Raw genomic sequence first — 21,010 nt, 5'->3', positions numbered from 1 at the left:
CGATCTGCTGCTTTTGACCATTTTTTAAATTTGAATCCTGACAAGTGACAGTTTTGTACTTGTGAGCTTTCCACTCGACGGCGACGATATAGTTCTAATCTAAATCCTATCAGTGTCGATGGGGATATTTCTTCATTTCCGTTTGATTGGAATGCATCACAGTCGTGCACACGAGACGAGAGGAGGCTCGAATCATGCACACCTTCAGCGCGGAGGCACTTGGCATGCGGCGATCACCCTAACGTGAGCAGCTGCAATAAGAGCTGTTGAAGAGGCCGTGGCACGCCATCATGTCGTGTTTGTAAAAGTGTTGGTAACGAGATAAGCTAATCTCTGCATGGGAACAATCGGGTGTCACGGCAGCGACAGAGGTACTGATAAGAAAACAGACAGATGAGATTTGTGTGGGACACTGATGGCATGTATGCGTGTGTAATTGCTACTAATAACAGATTGATAAAAGAATAAAACACACTTTTGACCGTAAAAAATAGCGTAAAAGCGATGGGCTTGTGGGCTCCACTCTATATGCTATGAGGGCTGCTGATATTTCTGCCAAACAGACCCCATGGACAGTCATTTGGGATCAATATAAGTACGAAAATTTGCCTAGATGTTTTTTGGGGCGGTGTTGTCCTTTAAGTAAATACTTAAGTAAATGTACTTGGTTACATGGCTAGTAGACCGATTTCGGCAAATAAAAAGGGAATCTTGATCCTTGAACCAGTGTTAACAAAATCTTTAGAGGCATCTCACATCTAAAGACATCTAAAAACATTAAAAAGTATTTTTAAAATCATTTCCAAAACTGTCCAAAAATCTTGTCAAACTCAGCAGGTGTAAGGCCAGCTTTAGACTTTGACAGTAGAAATCTGCACTTGGTCTGACTGAGTGAGAAAACAAACATGCGTGCGTGCATGCGTCAGCCCTCAGCAGTACCCAGTGGGGCTACTGCAGCTAGATACCTGTAATATGTACCTTCTCTCAACAGCACATGAGTCTTGCAACATTTCTGCTTAACAAGCATCTGTCATCCTATCCACAGTGTGCAGTGCATTCCTTTAGCGTAGTCAAGCCTGGGGCGTCAATTGGGTATGGCAGGGGTATGCAGCTGCCATACCCTGGGTCCAGGGGGGAAAATAAAAGTTACTTTTAAATATAAATCCATGAATGTCTGATGTCTCTTTGTCTACTGTGCTGGTTATTATGTTGTTAAATTACAGTAAAATAACTACAAATGCAAAATTTCACAACATGGTCACTTTAACAAGGTATTATAATTATATTCTCCCCATCTTGACAAAATGGTATTTTCCCAGGTTCCGCAGGTCAGCTGCACAGGTGCAATTCATTAATGTTAATTGTGGCACGTTTACTAACATGCCAAGTTTAGCTGCACTTGAACAACCGTTCCAGGCTGCCATATCCAGCTCAAGAAACCATAGAAACGGGGGGAAAATAGATTGTACTTCTTAAAATAAATGTATCATGCCTGTTGCTAAGGTATGGCAACATGACTGGTGCTTCGCGCGCGTGCAAGACACCAGTCATGTTGCCATACCTTAGCTTTTTCTGAACTGACGCCACTGTAGTCAAGTGAGCCAGAAGGAACAGAGCAGAACAGAACATACTGTATGGCGGTCCGGTCTTTCTTGTGTTGCCTGGAACTGGTACAAAGGACTGTCTGAGTCACTGTGTTTTTTTTCTCAGGGGTCTGGGTTTGTGTGGATGAATTATTATCAAAGCATCAACATTTGTTTCAGGTTTTCTTACCACGTGTATGTACACCTCATGCCTCCATGTACCCAACAAACACTCAACTGTCAATTTGTGTTTTCAGATATTTAACCACTTGAACTGTCAATACCTAATAAACTTGACCTTTCACTCCGTACTTAGTCTGCTCTTTTCCCCCTCTACACCAAAACCCCTTTGCGAAAATAGCCGATCTACAAGCTCACAACGCCAAGCTTGTAGATCTGCTATTTTTGGCTCAAATATGGATGCTAGGGTTCAAGTGGTTAATATATTAAAAAAAATAGAACGAGAGAAAAAGGTTTCTATCACACAAAGATTTGGAGCACCCCCTGTAGTAACTCTGAGGACCCCCTAGGGGTCCCGGACCCCCTGTTGTCCCATTGTGAATGGTATGGCGGTTAATGACATGAATGTTTCATAAGGTTGTCCTTTTCCATGCTAAACAACTCCCCCTCCTGGGGAAATGCGAAGTGATATTATATCTCGTATCATTTATGTATGTGTTGCAGTCCCTTAAGGCTCAGTTAAACCTCGTCTTACACTCAACCCTCCCTCGACACAAAATGTCACTCGACAACATGACGTGTTTCCAGAACGTATCACTTTCGTAAGGCGGTCGAGCGATGGGGTGGTAATTTAGCCTTTATGTTGCTGGCTTTCCCCTAGCAGTGTGAGAAGCCACAGGGTGCTCCAAGCTACAGTACATTGTTGAGAGAGAGAGAGAGAGAGAGAGAGAGAGAGAGAGAGAGAGAGAGATAGATAGATAGATAGATAGATAGAGAGAGAGAGAGAGATAGAGAGAGAGAGAGAGAGATAAATAAGCAGAGGGTAATTTCAGACAGAAATATGGCGGTGGCAATAAATAGGTTACACCTAAAGGGGAGTACAACTCATTTTGAACTTTGAACTATGTCATTATATACCTTAGAGTTGTTGTGTGGAAATAACAAAAAAGCCCCCCCCCCCCTCCCTTCTGTGTTGCAGAGAACTGGATGATTGATTGTGGGGTCATGTGATCACTGATCAGTGACATCATGAGTACGCCTTCATGATGACCTGAAAATAAGCAACCACATCTATGAAAACAAGGCCAAAAGAAGCATTCTAAAACGACTAGTTTTGATATAATGACTCATTCTGATTGGCTGGTTTCCCTTTAATTGCTGTGATATATGAAACTATAATCCACACCTTGAATCAGTTTACTGCAACCCAGGTGCGTTATTTCTTTCCACAGTGTTACAGAGTGCACCAATTATCTGCACCTGTGTTGTTGGCAAAAAAGCTGGGAACTACTTTCTTGTAGCTGGGAACTACTTTCTTGCAGACCATGTAGTGAATTATTAGTGTAATAGAACAGTTTTAATTGGTAAATGTCTATGATTTTTCATGTTGCCATATTGTAACGTTTTAGAAAAGCAATAAGCCACGCGAGGCATGTGGTTACCTGTATTTTATAACGGCTGAGCCGTTATAAATAAAATGTCATCAAATCGAATCACAACAAACGACACCGACCGGCCGGCTTCTGATTCTGAACCCACATAATAGCAACCAATGGCAGCCATATCTCATCTTAAATGATAACAACATTAATTGGCACGGCGGCCAGGCAGGTAATACTGTATATAAAATATTAAGCTGGCTCAAAAGTCATAACTCACCAACAGATTCAGTCACCCCAACAGTCCAACGTCCAAACAACATCATAATCCTGATGACTGTTTATCCATTGTCCCGAGTTTTTAATTAGTTTTAATTAAAGCCATGCAAACTTTAAATTATTAGTATATGACAAATACAAAATGTGTCCTAAAGTTGGACAATCTGATTTGACCAATTCAACATGTTATTTTGTGTTTCAGGAAGAGAACAGGAACACTGCTGAGCAAGAACAGTGTTGCCAGATTACATGCGAGAGAAACAAGCAACCAGGGGCCCGTTTCACGAAACCTAGATTAGGGATAAAGCCTGGCTTTATCAGCTATCCTGGCTTTAGTAAGCCTGAGTCAGAGCTCAATCGGTTTCATGAAAGCTGAATTATCTTGGCAGATTAGCCTCGCCAGTTAACCTGGATATTTTAAGCCTGAACTCGGTTTCATGAAAGTTATCCCACATTAGTTACCATGGAGATTAAGCTTTGAAGCTAGCCTGCTCCCAAGATATGTTAATCCATGTGCCTTTTTGTTCAAGTTTTGTGAAATAGCTGTTAGTCCAATGACTCCAATTGTAAACGAATGACTTTTCCATGCTTAATTCAACACGTTAGTATATAGACTGAAATGAAAAATACAAAAATATATAATACATTTAATTATAAACCTATTCCTGAAATAGTGAATAAATCATGAATCATATGACTCATGTGATATGTCACTATAGTTCATAATGTTAGATGTGTGATAATATATTACTGAAGTTCTTGAGATTATAAAAAAAATGGCTGACAATGTAGCAAGGGTGTTTTCAACTAAGTTAGTGATAAGAGTAATATAACAGCCTGTCTAGGTGTGATTATTCTATAGCCACCAGTGGTGTAAAGTAACTAAGGACATTTACTTAAAGGAGTAGTTCGCCGGTTTTCAACCAAGTCTGTGTTCTTTTAGTCAGCTACGTTCATGCTAAAATGCGTCTATTTCCTTACATTACTGTTCTGTGCCCGCTAGGGGTCCATCGTCTAGCTACGTCATAGACTATTTTGGCCAATGGAAAGCCTGGGTTCCCCAAGCTATGACATAGCTAGACGATGGTCCGTAAGCTACTGAAACTACAATGGGATTTGACCCGGTGCGGTTGCCGTAGCCCCCCTCAACACAACACTAGCTAGCATTAGCACAACAACAACAAACAGTATGGTTGTTTCAGACACGTTTTCTACTGACATAGGGACTTGCTGGCAGAATCTTCGTTAGAACTACTTTTTATATGAACTGGAGTAGGCAGATTAGAAGAAAAAAAAGGAAAAAAAAGAAAAGAAAAAAAAACAGCGACGGGAACCAGAGAGAAAAGACGTGCGTCTGCCAGCTGGGACTCCACTACGCTAACATCATACAGACACATGTTGTATGACCATTCTCTGCACCCAAGTTATTCTGCCCACCTTTGTTGGGCAGAATACTTCTACTTCTTGCTGCTAGGATCCCTAAATTGAACTGGAGGAGACAACCGAAACACAATGGTATGTTTCATTCATGTATAACTTGTTTGTGTATGTGTGTGTCATCATCAATGTGTCCTGGCATACACATTCTTATTTTAATCCCAATTACTGAATGTAAAGCCTGTACGTTTTCTTTAGAATATGTATGATGGCACTGATGGGACCCACTTGAGTAGTTCACATTAGGAGTCCACTAGTACTGTGGTTCTCAAACCTTTTATTTTCTAGTACCTCCTACGTGTCCATTTGGTTCCATTTGTACACTCTGACAGAGATGGAAAAAGGACAAAGATACTTGAGTAAAAGTAGGCTATCAATACTGCAATATAGAAACGTTCTGTAAGAAGTAAAAGTACTGGCATCAAAATATACTTTAAAAGTACAAAATGTTTGAAAATGGCAGATCCACAAACTCACAACACATCGCATCAACGCATTGTGAGCTTGTAGATCATCTATTTTCAGATAGCCTGGGTAAGTGGGTATAAAATAGGGCTAAAGTTGATTAATTAGGTTTTATAATATAATCATTTATGTGCAAAGTAACTGACATTTTCAAATAATTGTAATGGAGTACAAGTACTATATTTGGATTCGATCTGGAGTCAAGTACAAGTACAGAAAGCTGGAAATATTCAAAGTACAAATACAGTACAAAGTACAACATTTTACAAGTACTGCTTACACCACTGCTCTCAGAAAATAGAGAGCACTAGTAGGCTACTATTTAGGGCTAGCAGATAATACTGTCTCTGGTAATATTTAATATTTGTATGTGCATGACAAAAATGTACACCAGGGGTAGGTAACCTTAGGCACGAGTGCCAACATTGGCACAGGGGAGGGTGGGCACACTAGCAGAAGTGTGAGAGACAGGATTTTTATTTCAAATATATATTTTAAACATGGTCAATTAAATGAAGTCACCTAATTTGCAGCAAATTACATCCTGCACAACTCTGACTGGGGAGGGAGTCTGGGAGATAAGTGACTAATTGCTAAGCTGGTATGGCGATGAACCCTTTGTGAGTGACAGAGACAATGCAACATGTTACAGTATTTTCTTCTCACTGCAGGCACTGCAGTATCGTTTGGAGTGTCTGGAGAGTCGTCGCAAGTGGAGAGTCAACGTCTTCTTACCCTGGCATCCTTATATTGTATTATACATAACAAATGCATAGAGATGTGAAAATATCTGATCCTTCCCTTGTCATAATATATAATAAAATAGATTCAATACATTTGATTTTCCTTCTTTTCTGTTTTTACTGTATTGAGTGCTGTGTGAACCTGCTATTTGTAACACAGTAAACACAGTACAATCAAATTGTCGATTGTAGCCTGTGCAGTTTAACAAACACAGTGGCAAGTACTTCTGTTTAAGAGCATTACTGTAGTCCAGTGGTTCTCAACCTTTGAGTCTGGGAGTTGGAGCTTGTAGATCGGCTAGTTTCACAATATTTATCTGTGGAACGGAAACAAGCGGATGTAATGCCTCAACTCCTACAGTCTAAGTGCTTATCAGGGTGGGGGTCCCCAGTTCAGTTGCTTTGGGGGTCACGGCTTGAAAAGGTTAAGAACCACTGCTCTAGTCCAGCAAATAATGGGTGATAAAGGCAGGCATAAAAAAATACTTGAATGAAATCTAAAATATGACAGTTTGCAAGGATTAAACCAAAAAAGCTCATGACAATGTAATAGCCTATATTTTTATTCACAATGTGATTCTTTGTTCGCCTGTAGTATGCCTTTTTGGTGTGTGGAGTCCACCTGAAATTGAAACAGTTATTGCTCTAAGAGTTTGTGCTGTCATACAAAGGACAGGTAGAATGGAATGGATGTATCTTTACAGAAGGAAGGTAGCTTCATAGATACTACTGACAAAGACATGGACAAAATGTGTTCAATGACTGCAAGCATGCCTCGTTCTCTCATGCCAGTGTAGGATGAGTAGGATTTCTGCATGTATTAAGGTACGTGTATGAACATATAAATGTACACAACATGCACTTCAAATAGCACAGGTAAGGGTCAGTCTAAATAGTATAATATATCAAAAACATTTTTACATTGAAAGTATACACACAATGCCAGGTCTACAAATGAACCTGGCATAGGTTCCATACCATGTTATCAAAATTACATTTTAACCTTTGCATAAGCCAGCAAGGGCTAAGGTGGAGTCTGGGACCTGTGTAGCTGACTAGCTCTGGTCCATAGCGTTAGTGGAGTTCTCCCTAACTTCGCTCCGGCTTGGCAAAACGGGAAAGCCGTCTCGTCTGGTCAGAAAATAACAAAAACTGTTTCGCCCCTCACCAAAACAAAGGTATCAGTGGGGTGTTGAAAGCTTACTCTACTTAGTGAACGCAATTTGAGCCCCCACCACACGCTTAAAATATATTTCTAGGGCGAAATGAAAAATATTCCAACAGATGGAGACATAATTTCTATTTTTTTACTATTTGTCCTCGCCATCACATTGCCAGCTCAGTACTTCCGCACAGGTTAGAGGACCACATTAACAGAGCATTAGTCTCGTTGGGTGTTATTCAGCTCTACGACGTTGGAACCATAAAGAGTGTCTCCATCCGGTGGAATATTCATCATTTCACCCTTGAAATGTATTAAGTGTGCGTGGTGGGGGCCCAGACTGCGTCTACCAAGGAGAGTAAACTTTCACTCCCCTCTGATACCTTTGGTTTGGTGAGGGGCGAAACAGTTTTTGTTATTTTCGGACCAGACGAGACGGCTTTCCAGTTTTGCCAAGCCGGAGCGGAAGGTAGAGGAACATAACGTTAGGGAGAACTCCACTAACGCTATGGACCAGAGCTAGGACCTGTGGAGCGTTGTCCTGGATGGATTAGGGAAGGTTTGAACAGCTTCCTTGTGTTAGATGATATAATTTAGCAGAAACTTAGTCTGCAGAAGGGCACGCTTCTTGATAAAGTATAATTATTTTGCTCCCTAGTCCTACGAATTGGAACTATTATTCTCACACTATTCTCATCTTGTTTCCCAATTTGACTTATTTCAATAACAAGCTCACAATACTCTCCGGCCATCAAATGACAGTCTATCAATTCTCAACAGAGGCAAAACTAAATTTGCAAGAGGGGTTAGAGTAGTGTTAGTAGTCTAATATTTTTAAACAAGATCATTTCGATGTATGCATCAAGATTGTGTGTGCTGCCAGGTTGGAACTGTAAGTTCCACTTCTTCCGCATCTCTTCTGAAGGCGATGTAGACAGGACTGCGATGTAGGACAGGAAGCGCAGAATCGCATGCATTTGAGCACTGTGGAAGGCTTCAACAGCACCTGTATGAACATAAATGTAAACAACATGCACATCACGTAATACAGGTGAGGATACAATAAATATAATTGAAAAAGGAAGACTGAGGTGCAAGTTCGTTCTACAGTTTGGGCGCCAGAAGTGAGAAGAGTCTGGGACGTGTAGTTCTGGTCCAGAGCGTCAGCGATTCTCACTGATGCTCTGACACAGGCGGGTGACTCAAAGACTAGACAAGGATTTCTTGTTTGAGGGCTCAACTTCAGTCAAAATAAACTAAACTACTTTGCTACTCACCTAACCAAAGGTAGTTTTGCGTTGTTGAAAGTCTATTCTCCTCAGTGGGAAACCTCTCAGCACCCCACCCACTCTGTAAAATACATTATTTTTGTCATGAAATAAAATGCATCCACGTCAAGCCACCGCAGACAACTTGGAAATAAGCGGTGGTCAGAGTTGGATGCGTTTTATTTCATCACAAAAATAATGTATTTTACAGAGTGGGTGGGGTTGAGAGGCTTCCCACCGTGGAGAATAGACTTTCAACAACACAAAACTACCTTTGGTTAAGTGAGTAGTAAAGTAGTTTAGTTTATTGACCTAAGTTGAGCCCTCGTAGGGGTATAGAAATCCTGGTCTAGTCTTTGAGTCAGCCGCTTGTCAGAGTGTCAGTGAGAATCGCTGACACTCTGGACCAGAGCTAGGACATGGTTGTCCCGGATGTTTTAGGGTTCTGACATGTTCCCTGTGTTAGCTGATCTAATTTAGAAATTTAGCAGACACTTATATCTGCAGAAGGGCTGCACGATTCTTGTAAATGATTATTTTTCTCCCTAGGAATTGGAAAATTATTCTCACACTTTTATTTGATTTCCCAATTTGACTTATTAAAATAACAAGCTCATGACTTAGTGTACAGAGCAGGCAAGGCAACATTAGAGTTGAAACTTGAAAGAGGCTTTAGAGTAGTCTAATATTGAAAAATTAGATCACATTGCTGTATGAATCGAGAGAGTAAATAATATTCCTGGGAGTTCCTAGTAAGCTGCTTCTTCTACGGCATCTCCAGGGGTTGACACTAAAGGTCTCAGAGGCACTTGCCCATCGGGCAAGTACAGGTCATGTTCTACTTGCCCGAAGGTAATGCCCACTTTCCCGAAAAGTAAATCGTCCATTATAAAATGATAGGTACGATTTTAATTACCGCAATTTAACACTTATTTCTTTACTTTCTGGGGCTGTGCGATAAAATGTCATACCTCAATACCTCCGAATCCAAATGCCAAATACTTTAGCTATGATTGAATATGTCTATGGTTTCACACTTGTTATTTTATATTTTTTAATGTAGCAACAGTAAAAACAGCACATTATAGGTAAATAGTGCTCTTATTTTACATTCCACAGACCAGAAGACACAGCGCACTGGCCACGTTCAGGTGTTTAGACAGATATCTCGTGTTGTGTTTATAGACATTTGTGTCCCCTCTCAAATGAGCGCACTTGCCCTGTTGGGCAACCTGAAAGCCAACTTCACCTGCCCTGACGTTTTATTTACCTGCCGGGGGCAGGTGGGCAAGCCTTAGTGTCAATGCCTGATCTCTTCATTCAAAGGGCGATGTAGACAGTTGTACCGCTGTCTTCCCGCAGGACTGCTATGGACATCATCTTGGACGGTGGATTATGTGATGTGTCAGCACCTTACTGTATGCAATTATAGACAAAGAGGAGGAAAAAAGTTTCAGGGTAAACAGATTTTTTACAATGACATTTCAAAATGTTGCCATAGCTTTTACCCCATTTCTAGTAATCACACCATGCAATAATGAGAATCCTAAACCAGTTTGCTAAAAAAAGAACAGATCTATAAGCTAACAACAGTAACACTGCATTTTACCATGTTACATCTTTCAAGTAATGTTGGGGGGTTGCTCTCGGGCACAAACCTCTTATCTCCATATTTAAACAGTTTTTTGTTTGTAAGTTTAAACCCTACTTTATACTACAGTGTAGTACAAAAGAATAAAAAGTAACTGGCAAAAGTGCTGGATGATTACAATTTAGGCATTTAGCAGATTTTAATCCAAAGCGATTTACAATAAGCAGGTAATATATCAATATAATAGGATAATGTCAGTACATCAACAACAATATAACAAATGCATAGGAATATCAATCTAGAAAAACAATAACATTTAGACCATGCACCTAATCAGTAAAAAAAACAAAAAAAACAATGCGATCTAGCTTCATGTAGCCTATGGTCAATGAGGGAAGGGGAGTGTTACAGTACTGCTATGTGTTTTAGTGGAGTTATGTGGATTCAGTTTGTTTATGAGTTTGTCTGAATAAAATATATTCTAGTGATTCACACACTTCACAGTTGTAAGTACCCAACGTTTGGTTGCCTAGAATGCCTACACTAGGAATCAGAGGGTATTATCATCATCATCATCATTTATAATAGCTCACGTTACATCATAATTACTGTGCAGCCACTGGGGGAGGGGTTGTTTGTCGATTCATATACATTATAATACAGTCCCCTCTGTTGACTTTTATCTCACCACTTTTGGGTGCCCCGCACATTTACATTAATGTTGGAACCGCACTATACAGGCTAAAGAGTAGCATCGCTAGCAATAACAATAGCCTAAAGGTAGTCCTACCTCTTGAAAGAATACACCTTGATATGAAGCCTCTCCACCCATTAGATGGATGATTCTAAAGACAAGAGATGACAACACAATAAGTGTTACAAACATGAATCAAGTTGCAACCTTTGCTTGTACATTATACATTATGTTTCGTAGAGTGGCATTTTAATTCCAAACATACAGTACATACCTATGTTCTGCTTCTTTTTACAAGGCACAGTTCAGCAGTTGTCCATTCACCGTATTTGGGGGAATACAGATGGAACCGCGTTCTCCTTTATTGTGGTCTTTGTTTTCTTAGCTTTGCATTGTGTCCATCAATCCTGCCATTACATCTCTGTGCAGCAGCACCCGGGGCTTGCTCCGTCGCTCGGCTTCATTCAATCATCACACCACGGTAAAACAACAATGCACACGTTTCAAAACTTCTACAACTGCTCAGCATCACTGCGGTCATAACATCCCATCTTCTTACTACGTGACTTCCAACCAACAGCAACAGCACAAACAAACTAAAACAGCAACGCAGCGAGGATGTTATCATGGTTACGCTGTTAGCTTAGCTTTGGCTCTCGTCTCTCTCCAAGCGCTGCTTGCGCAAAGGATTATGGGTGCTGTAGGAGGTGCTGTAGGAAGTGAGGTCATAGCTTCGCGTTTCCAAAAAAATGTAAATGTACATCCAAAATAAAATTCTTTTTTGTTTTCCAAGTTCGAATATCATATTATGGGATTACAAAAGCCCTTGAAAACGACCGGAGCTCCCCTTTAAGTATTGTACTTAAGTATAATCTTGCGGTATTTGTACTTTACTTGAGTATTTCCAATTTCCAATACTTTATTTACTTCTACTCCACAATACAGCTCAGATCCAAATACTGTACTTTTACTCCAATACATTTATTTGAAAACTTTAGTTACTAGTTACTTTGTAGATTTACAAGCTCACAATGCAAAGCATTCTGAGCATGTAGATATGCTATTTTCAAAAGATTTTCCTACATTTGAAAACTTGAAATGGGATATCTGCATAATGAGTACTTTTACTTGTTGTACTTTAAGTACATTTTGATACTTTTACTCAAGTAAATTTTGAATTCTGGACTTTTACTAACAGAGTATTTCTTCATTACAGTATTGATACTTTTACTTGAGTAAAACATGTGAGTACTTTTTCACCACTGATAACAGCTATAGCATGCCTGTCTTTTTTATGTGGGGGGAGGCAGGGAGAGAACACTGCTCTGTTCTTCGGTGCCGTGATTGGTCACGATCAAGGAATCGATGCTCGACTGCATGGGCTTTCCAAAGAAAAGCCCATGCCTTGTCGAGCCAGGCTTTACGATCCTGGCTCAACAAAGTCTCTCCTTCTCAGCCTGGCTTGGTGTTAGTGGAACGGAATAAGCCAGGCTATATGGAGGAGGCTTTGTCAAGTCTGGATATGTCTTAAATCCCAGCTTAGTTTATTCTACTTTCGTGAAACAGGTGGTCTATGAATACATTCCCAAATGTATCGCTTAACAAGCAAGACCTGGCAACACTGCTAAGACCAGTGTTGCCAGGTTATATGCGAGCTAAAGAAGCAACCAGGTCTATGAATACATGCCAAAATGTAACTCTATAGTGTTGTTAGACTTGATAGTGTGCCGTTATAAAATATCAGGTAACCACATGCCTCTTGTGTATGCTATACATTTGCTATTTTCAAAGAAAAAATGTGTAGTGAGTGCCTAAACCCAACCCTAATCCTAACCCTAACCTCAGTAAAACTATGCCTAAACCCAACCCTAACCCTAACCCTAACCTCAGTAAAACTATGCCTAAAACTAACCCTAACCCTAACCAGAACCGGTGCGCATTTCCGAACGCACCCTTTGATACACTCGGACTGAAACACCAGCAGAAAACACTCTCCCTGTCCGAGGTACTCATCATATGATGTAACCCTTCACCCAATCAGTCATCACGCTACCTTGATATTGTGATACCCCTTTCCCCTATCTGATTGGCTGTGGTTGCCATCATAATATCAAGGCATATACAGTATACATATCAGACTGTAGTTCTTGTCTATAGCTTTCTAATCATCTGGTGTAACCTTTTTCTCTAAGGGTTGTCCCATTGAAGTATTGGGAGAAAATGTCACTTCAAATACTGGGCATATAATAATTGGGCATGACTGGCTCACAGACATTTTGATGCTCAACGCTCCCTCCCTACGTTCTCAACAAAGCTAGTCAAGGGCAAGCACACTTGCAATTTCCAATTGCACCTTTCTAGTTATTGTCTCTGTCAGGCCGAAAGGCATGGCCGAGACTCGCCCCCGTCCTTCCGCCCGTGTGCGTGTCCTTCTGTTTGTGGAGAGCTAATGCCTAAAAGTCGCTTATTGTGGACAGCTAATGCCTAAAAGTTACTTATAATAAGCAGACATGGCAACGAAGCCTCGCACTGAAAGATCCACTTCAAACTGAAAGGCCTATTCATCATTGGTTTTGGCTGCGAGGCAACGCACACCCATTACTGGATGCATTGACCACATCGGAGAGAGAGAGAGAGAGAGAGAGAGAGAGAGAGAGAGAGAGAGGGGGGGGTCAGGCGATATTTTCCATTAAGGACCTTGGGATGGCTTTGTGTGATGAGGGCTTTAATGGTTTTGCAGTCCCAGGGAGAAAAGGCATGTTGTGTCTCTGTACTTATTATACGGAGGCCTTATTGTTCCCAAGACAGCAGAGAGAGTGCTCTTATACAGTATATGGCTATCGGGGGATTCAACTCTGAACTCACACACAAGGAAATAACAATAATGAATGAGAATGGTTTGCCGGTATATAAATGGAGAGAAAGGATTTATTTTCTTTTTAAATCTCCTTTCATATTATTATTTTCCTTTTATATTACATTCAACTCTGGTTTAACTCAACTAAAACTGGGAAAGCATTCTGTGATCTTGACTTTACACTTTACACAAATCTTCTCTTCTGGGGGTCCCTGGCACAACATTTTCAGAAGAGGGGGTCCCAGGCCAAATACATATCATTTCGGGGGTCCTCGTTGGCACAACAAAGTTTGAGAGCTACTGATTTAGAAGGCATTTGTAGAATCGGCCTCAGGTCTTAATGCTTGGTTTTTATCGCGGAGAAAAATACACAGTGGATCACGCTACCATGGTTAATTTCATGGATTACCACCAAGGTTTAGATTTGATCTTTTGCAAACTAGAACTATTTAAATCCCTCTGACCTTAAAGGAAAACTCTGCACTAGATAACATCTAGGTTCATTTTCCTACTTATATTGATCCTGGATGATTGTCCATGGGGTCTATTAGGGAACAATGCCCCTGTTGACCAGTTTCCTAGCAGAACCCAACACCCCTCATAGTATAGAGTGGAGCCCATAAGCTATCACTTTTACACTGCGGTCAAAAGTGATTTCTGGCTTTGTCCAGTCAAAAAACTGTAAATACGTGTTAAATGTCTGGGGCTTAAGGCTAGGGCTCCACCAAAATGACGGCGTCGTGCCGGCGTCGGACGCCGTCAAAAAATGAACCGGGGCGAATTTGAGCGTCCGACGCGGACGTTGACGTCGGCAGTGGAGCACCCTTCATTGATTAAAACGGGAGCGTTCCCAGCGTTGACGTTGACGCGACGCTCGACGCGCCCGGTGGAGCCGGGGGGTTAGTAAACTGAAGCATGGCCTACATCTGGCCTAGATATGGCCTTCATCTTGGCACAAACGCACATCAAAGTTTGTTGTGCAAAATGTCTGGGGTTAAAGTAAACTGAAGCGTGGCCTACATCTGGCCTAGATATGGCCTTCATCTTGGCAAAACGCACATCAAAGTTTGTTGTGCAAAATGTCTGGGGTTAAAGTAAACTGAAGCGTGGCCTACATCTGGCCTAGATATGGCCTACATCTTGGCACACACATCTCAAAGTTTATTGTACGCCCAGGGTCCCATTGGCCAAGCTTTGCAGGCCCAATGCTCTGCCATATACAGTATATGGCACTGTTGCTGCATGCCAACATACAAGCTCACAACACGTCACAGATGCAATGTTTTGGGAGCTTGTGTGAGCTTGTAGATCTGCTATTTTCAAAGGAACTTTATACATTTTATACATTTGAAAAATTGTAAAATGGGACATTCTGCATAATGAGTACTTTTGCTTTTGGAACATTAAGTACATTTTCAAAACGTAACTTTTGTACTTTTTGAATTCCGGACTTTTACTTGTAACAGAGTATTTCTACAGTGCAGTATTGATACTTTTACCTAAGTAAAGAATGTGAGTACTTTTTCCTCCACTAGTTATCTACTTTGTTCTGCACTGTAATGGTATCTTTTTTTTTCTTTTATTACTGTTGTTTTATGCATCCTAGTGTCATTGTATAATTGAGTTTCCTTTGCCTGATGTTCTGTGCAAAGCACATTGAATTGCATGTCTTGTTCACAAACACAACAACTCAGTTACACACATTGGACATATTTGTCATAAACAATTCCATCTGTGCATGGACCTGCAGAGAACGTTAGAGAGGCAGGGGCTGAAATTCCTAAAAAGGGCCTTTTGGTGAAAACATCGAAAATAGCAGACCTCCAAGCTCACAAAAGGGCAGGGGTTTGAGCCCCCTTTGATGTCTATGTGTGCACGTGCCTGCATCTGTGGACACAAGCAAAAGTATGAATCCCCCCCCCCCCACACACACACACACACACACACACACCACAGCTCATTATCTGGCACTTTCACAGGGGTCATCTCGGCACCCTTGTTTTTTTTGTCACGGCACGCGCGCACGTCAACAATCAGTGTGATCGACTGGCTGACTGTCCCCTGTGATCTGTCTCTGTCTCCTTCACGCCTCTCTGCTTCCATTAGGACCCGCCGGGGAATCTGATTGGATACGTGGGCGGACGGACGGCTGCGAGGACAGGCTCTCTCGTACCAGAGGCCGGTTGGGTGGGTGGGTGGGTGCAGGGTAAGGTGGGGGGGGTCTGTGTGAGGCTGTACTGACCCAGCCTACTGGGTCAGTGTTGTTTCGTCACCTCTCGCTCCAGGCCATATTGTAGGCACTAGGCAGCGTTGCCAGATGTTGCCAGAGAAATAAGCAACCAGGTCTGTGACTGACAACAAGCCCCAAAAAAGTGGGTAGGCTTCATGAGCACTTTAAAGCAACTTTACAGAAAGATACGGCCCAAATCACTTATAATAAGCAGACATGGCAACACTGAATATAGGGGTGGGGGGCAGAACTTGGCTGACCTTATAAGGGCGGGGGGTGAGCCGCACCATTATATACAGTATACATACCGGTACCTTCCTGTTCCTGGAACTAACCCTCCTGAACTGCACCTCTTCTTTACCCGGCTAGGTCTCCACTGGTAAGACCTTTAAGGCCCATTCCCACTGGGCCAGATAACAGATAAAAACATCTCTTTCTCCAGATATTTTTCCATTCAAAGTGGATGGTAGATACAGATAAAAAACATATCTGCCACTGATATTTCTTTTATCTGTGGCATCCACTTTGAATGGAAAAATATCTGGAGAAAGATTTTTTTATCTGTTATTTGGCCCAGTGGGAATGGGCCTTTAGTCCTTTGTTTTGTTGTATCAGCTGTTGTATTCTACTGGAGGAGCCCCCACCGGGAGGACGTATAGAACCTTTCCTCCCCCCCAGCCCATATAGGATTGCAGTGCAGTGACAAATATCAGCCTCCCCGCCCGGCTTCCCTGCCCCGAGCGCGATTCGTGTAGTCGACGCTCGACAAATCCGGATACACCGCAGTGGATTTGAACCCACAACCTCTGCGGAGGTGGGCAGGCTCTTAACCACAGAACCTTAGGTATGAGGATAGCAGGAGCTTATCCAAGAAGGCTGCCTAGCTAAAATTAAAGGCCAGTCTCTCTCACCCCATGGAGATTTTATTTTGTTTTTGTCGTATTCCTCTAAGCCAATAATTTGAGGACAGAGTCTCCTAAAATTACAACAACAATATAATTTATCCATGAATTCAACCCTCCATGGAAAAAGACATTCTGGGGGTGAACTATCCCTTTAAGGACATGATCCAATCTGCATTCATGGAATAGATTGTTTATTTTATTTTATTCTTTGCTTGCCTTGTTCTTTTTTGTTGTTTAAAAAGATGACAAAAGATGACACTTTGATTCGATTCTCATTAGCACTTTTATCCGAGAGAAGAGAAAGGCTGATGAAGACAAAAGGATGTGGGGACATAAATACTGTATATACAGTATATTTGTAAGCAGAAGAAAAGGATTCCAGGCTCTTAGTTTTCACAAGGTTAACAAGCAAGCAATTTAATGCATAAAAAGTTCATATAATTGAACAGGTTCAATGAACCTTTTAAAGCCGTTTAACCTTTTGAAGAGATGCCCTGGTATCATTTTCTTCTCATTAGCACTGGTTGTCTCGATGGCTAATAGTTTTAACCTAATTTATGGTGACAATGGGGCCCCTTTTAGACATGGAAGCTGAAGAATAGTGTTGAGTTGTTCAGAAGTGAGGTTTGAACGTACTGTATACAGTTATACAAGCATTACAGCAGTGGTTCTCAATGTGGGGACATCGTTTGGGGACATTGGGTCATTTGTAAAATGCCCCCAGCATAATTTGTTAATATGGCATCGCAATCATTTTAACCATGTTATCCAAATTTTATATGTTGGCCCAAAAAAAGCGTATACATACAGACCAATCGGGTGGCACGCTGTGAACTTGTTTTAACATTTATTTAAAATCTTGAAAGTATTGGAAAAACAATTATATACAGTATTATAATGATATACTAAAACTAAGAACCAAACTCGGTTTTAGGCAGTGTTGATTTCGTCAACTAAAACTATGACGGTTTCTTTTGTCGATTGACGAACTAAACAACAAGACAATTTCTTCAACAAATAAAAACTACTGTAGACTAAAATGTTAGCGAGGGACTAGAGGAGATTCTGGAGAAAGCTCCAGTAGAACTAAAAGAGAAGTCATTTTAGGTTCGGTTGCGCCGGTGTGTTGCACTCTGAAAATAGCAGATCTGCAAGCTATTATGACGTCATGAAGGCCCGCCAAAATATATATGTGTTTTGCTGACAAAATCGTCTGTAGATTTGGTCGACTAAAATCATTTGATTTAGTCACTAAAACTAGAAAAAAATTAACACATTTCAGGTGACTAAAATATAACTGAAACTAAATTAACATTGTATTCAAAAGATTATGACTGAAACTAAATTAAAAAATTGCTCTGGAAAATCAACACTGGAATTTATAAATACATTTAAAAAATATGGCAGATTTGAGCTGCATTTTTGTTGTACTGAACCGCACTCTTTGTCTGCGGCTAGCTTTTACCATTCAATGTGGAGCAGATTTAATGCTCTATTTGTAGTTCATCCCACGGGCCATTTTTTACAGTCGGGTGGATAGATAAGGCATGGTTACCATTCAGTGTTGTGTAGGTAACAAGAATTAAGAGCACAGCATTGGTGTGTAAAGTAACTAAGTACTGTACTTTAGTACAATTTAGGTATTTCTATGTCAAATTTTCAGTACTTGTAGTTCTTCTCCATTACATCTCAGAGGCAAATATTATACTTTTACTCCACTAAAATAATTAGAAAACTTTAATTTGTAGATTTTTTCTTTCTTTTTTTTTTGTTGGTAGATCTACTTTGTTGATTTGGATTGTGCTCACAATGCCATTGCGAGGTGTTGTGAGCATGTGTAGTTTGGCTATTTTCACAATATTTATCCGTGGAACATTAAATGTAATACCTACAATTCCAAGTGCTTGTCGGGGGGGGGGGGGGGGGTGGTTGGGGTCCCCAGTTCAAATATGTTTATTTTGGTGGTCACGGCCTAAAAAGATTTGAGAACCCCTGTGGCCTAATCCAAAGAACATGTCCTTGCTGGTTGGTTTTGTCGGCTTTGGGATCCCCCCCCCCTAAACGCACCCAGTCTCCCAGCCCGCCGAGCCCCCCGGGCCTTAATGAGGCCAGATTAAAGCCCAGCACAACTGTTCATCTGACATCAGGACTGGATTTGTGCTGGATTGAAAAAATCTGGGATGCCTCTCTCTCCAAAGCCCTCAGTAATTCTGCGCGCACGCGCACGCACACACACACACACACACACACACACACACACACACACACACACACACACACACACACACACACACACACACACACACACACACACACACAGAAGCAGATTAAAAAAAACAGCTCAACAAGAGGGCAGTGAGGGAGGATGTGCACGGCAGTGTGGCAGCTTTCCCGCGTGCTTTGGCGGCCATGCAGTGTACATTGGTTTGTATTGCTATGTTCTTCTGTCTTCTGTTTTGACCCCCGCCTCTCTCCCCTTAAGCCCTAAATACTCAGCTGACCGTGGGGTCCCCCAGGGCTCTGTGCTAGGTCCGCTAGCATTTCCCTGTAAACCACAAAGGGGTCCTCCCTATGTTCCCCAGGTTCTACTGTATGTTTCCCCCAGGTTAAAATTCACCAGGTTAACATTTCACCAGCGTTGGCAGGTATTTCACCAGGTTAGCATTCAACAGCGTTAGTTTTACTGAGGTTAGGGTTAGGGTTAAAGTTAGGTTTAGATGGTAAGTGCGGAACATAGAACCTGGGGAACATAGGTACGGTCCCACCACAAATCTCTTTGTCGAAGACATTTTACCTTGTTGTGTGACCCCCGCATACCCGTGGTTACTATAGGGTTCATGTCGTTAAGTGACCTGCATCGACTCCCCCAACAAAAAAAATTAAATCTGCGAGTCGTTACGACACAGTGTCTCGCAGAACGCAGCCTGCTATGGGCGTCCCAACGTCAAATGTAGTCGATGTCTTCTATCGCCGAGGTCAGTGTGAGGGGGGAGCTGGGTCGAGATGGGAGCGATCCACTGTCGCTTTGGGGCGCAAGATGATCAGATCACAGCCCCCCCTCCACCCCCCGGGGGGCTCTGACTCAAGACCACCCCGTTCGTCCCCGTTGATGTGCCCTCATGATGCCAGCATGCCTTGCTGTACATGCCCCCCCCCCCCCCCCCCCCTTTTGTCCCAGTTGGGGGAGGGGGTTATGTGTGGGTGGGTGGGTGGGTGGGGGTGATGGTCACCCAGATTATGGCTCATCATACGGCCTATTTACACCAGAACCCAAACACACCACCACTCCAAAGCCGGGGGTAAAACCGCACTGCAGGCGCATATAGGACATGCTAGCATCGGCGAGGACGGGTCGAGCCGGTTTCGTCATTATGATTTCGAGAGGTGGGGAGGGCGGGGTCACGTGTTCCCGCTGCTGTGTCACCCATGTGACCTGACGTCCTGGACCAATCGGGTGGCAGGGTGTTTGTGCTGGGCAGAGCGAAAGAAAAGAAAAAACAGGGGGGGGCGGGGTGGTGGGGGGGGGGCGAGAAATCATTTTCCCCACTGTGATTTTTTGATCTTTCGCATAACGTCAAAAGTGGTCGTCAGCAACGGTATACTACGCTACGTTAAGGTAAACTCTTGTTTATTTTTTTTTTTACAGCGATTAAATTGTAATTTTGTCATCACCACTTTAACCAAAATGCCAGTACATAAATAAATGTTGACTTTATAGAATCAAAAAATATATATATATTGCAATTGCTAACTTGGCCTGTAAACTTTATATTATGTAAAAAACTATCCAGGAAAATTGTTTGATGTTGTCCCAACTTGCAGGAGATGGCGGATGGCCAACGTTAAGTTGGGAAGCCACATCAATAATTAATTAACTCACTAACTTATGGCCCAACGAATAGCAATCGCTATACTGGAACAAGACTTGTGCAGTGTGCATTATTGACTTGTTATATAATAATTTGACGTGGTAATTTGAAGCGTGTTCAGATGTTATTCAGATATGTCAGGGATCCTGTCTTCAAGCACGTTCAATTTAGGCAAACGTAGCATGGTATGTGGAAATATTTCTTCAAACGCCATGAGAATAGCCGCATAAATGCTTTTTTTTTTCACGGGAGGTCTCTCCACTGTCTTTGTCCAGAATGATCCTCATTGTCTCGGCTTGCATTCATACATGAATGATTTCAATGTTGAGTAATTATATCCCCAAATGTACCGTGGAGTGCGGAACGAT

This window comes from Nannobrachium achirus, assembly GCF_963921795.1.
Source record: "Nannobrachium achirus genome assembly, chromosome: 24".
NCBI lineage: Eukaryota > Metazoa > Chordata > Actinopteri > Myctophiformes > Myctophidae > Nannobrachium > Nannobrachium achirus.
Note: the sequence above shows the minus strand (reverse complement) of the source record.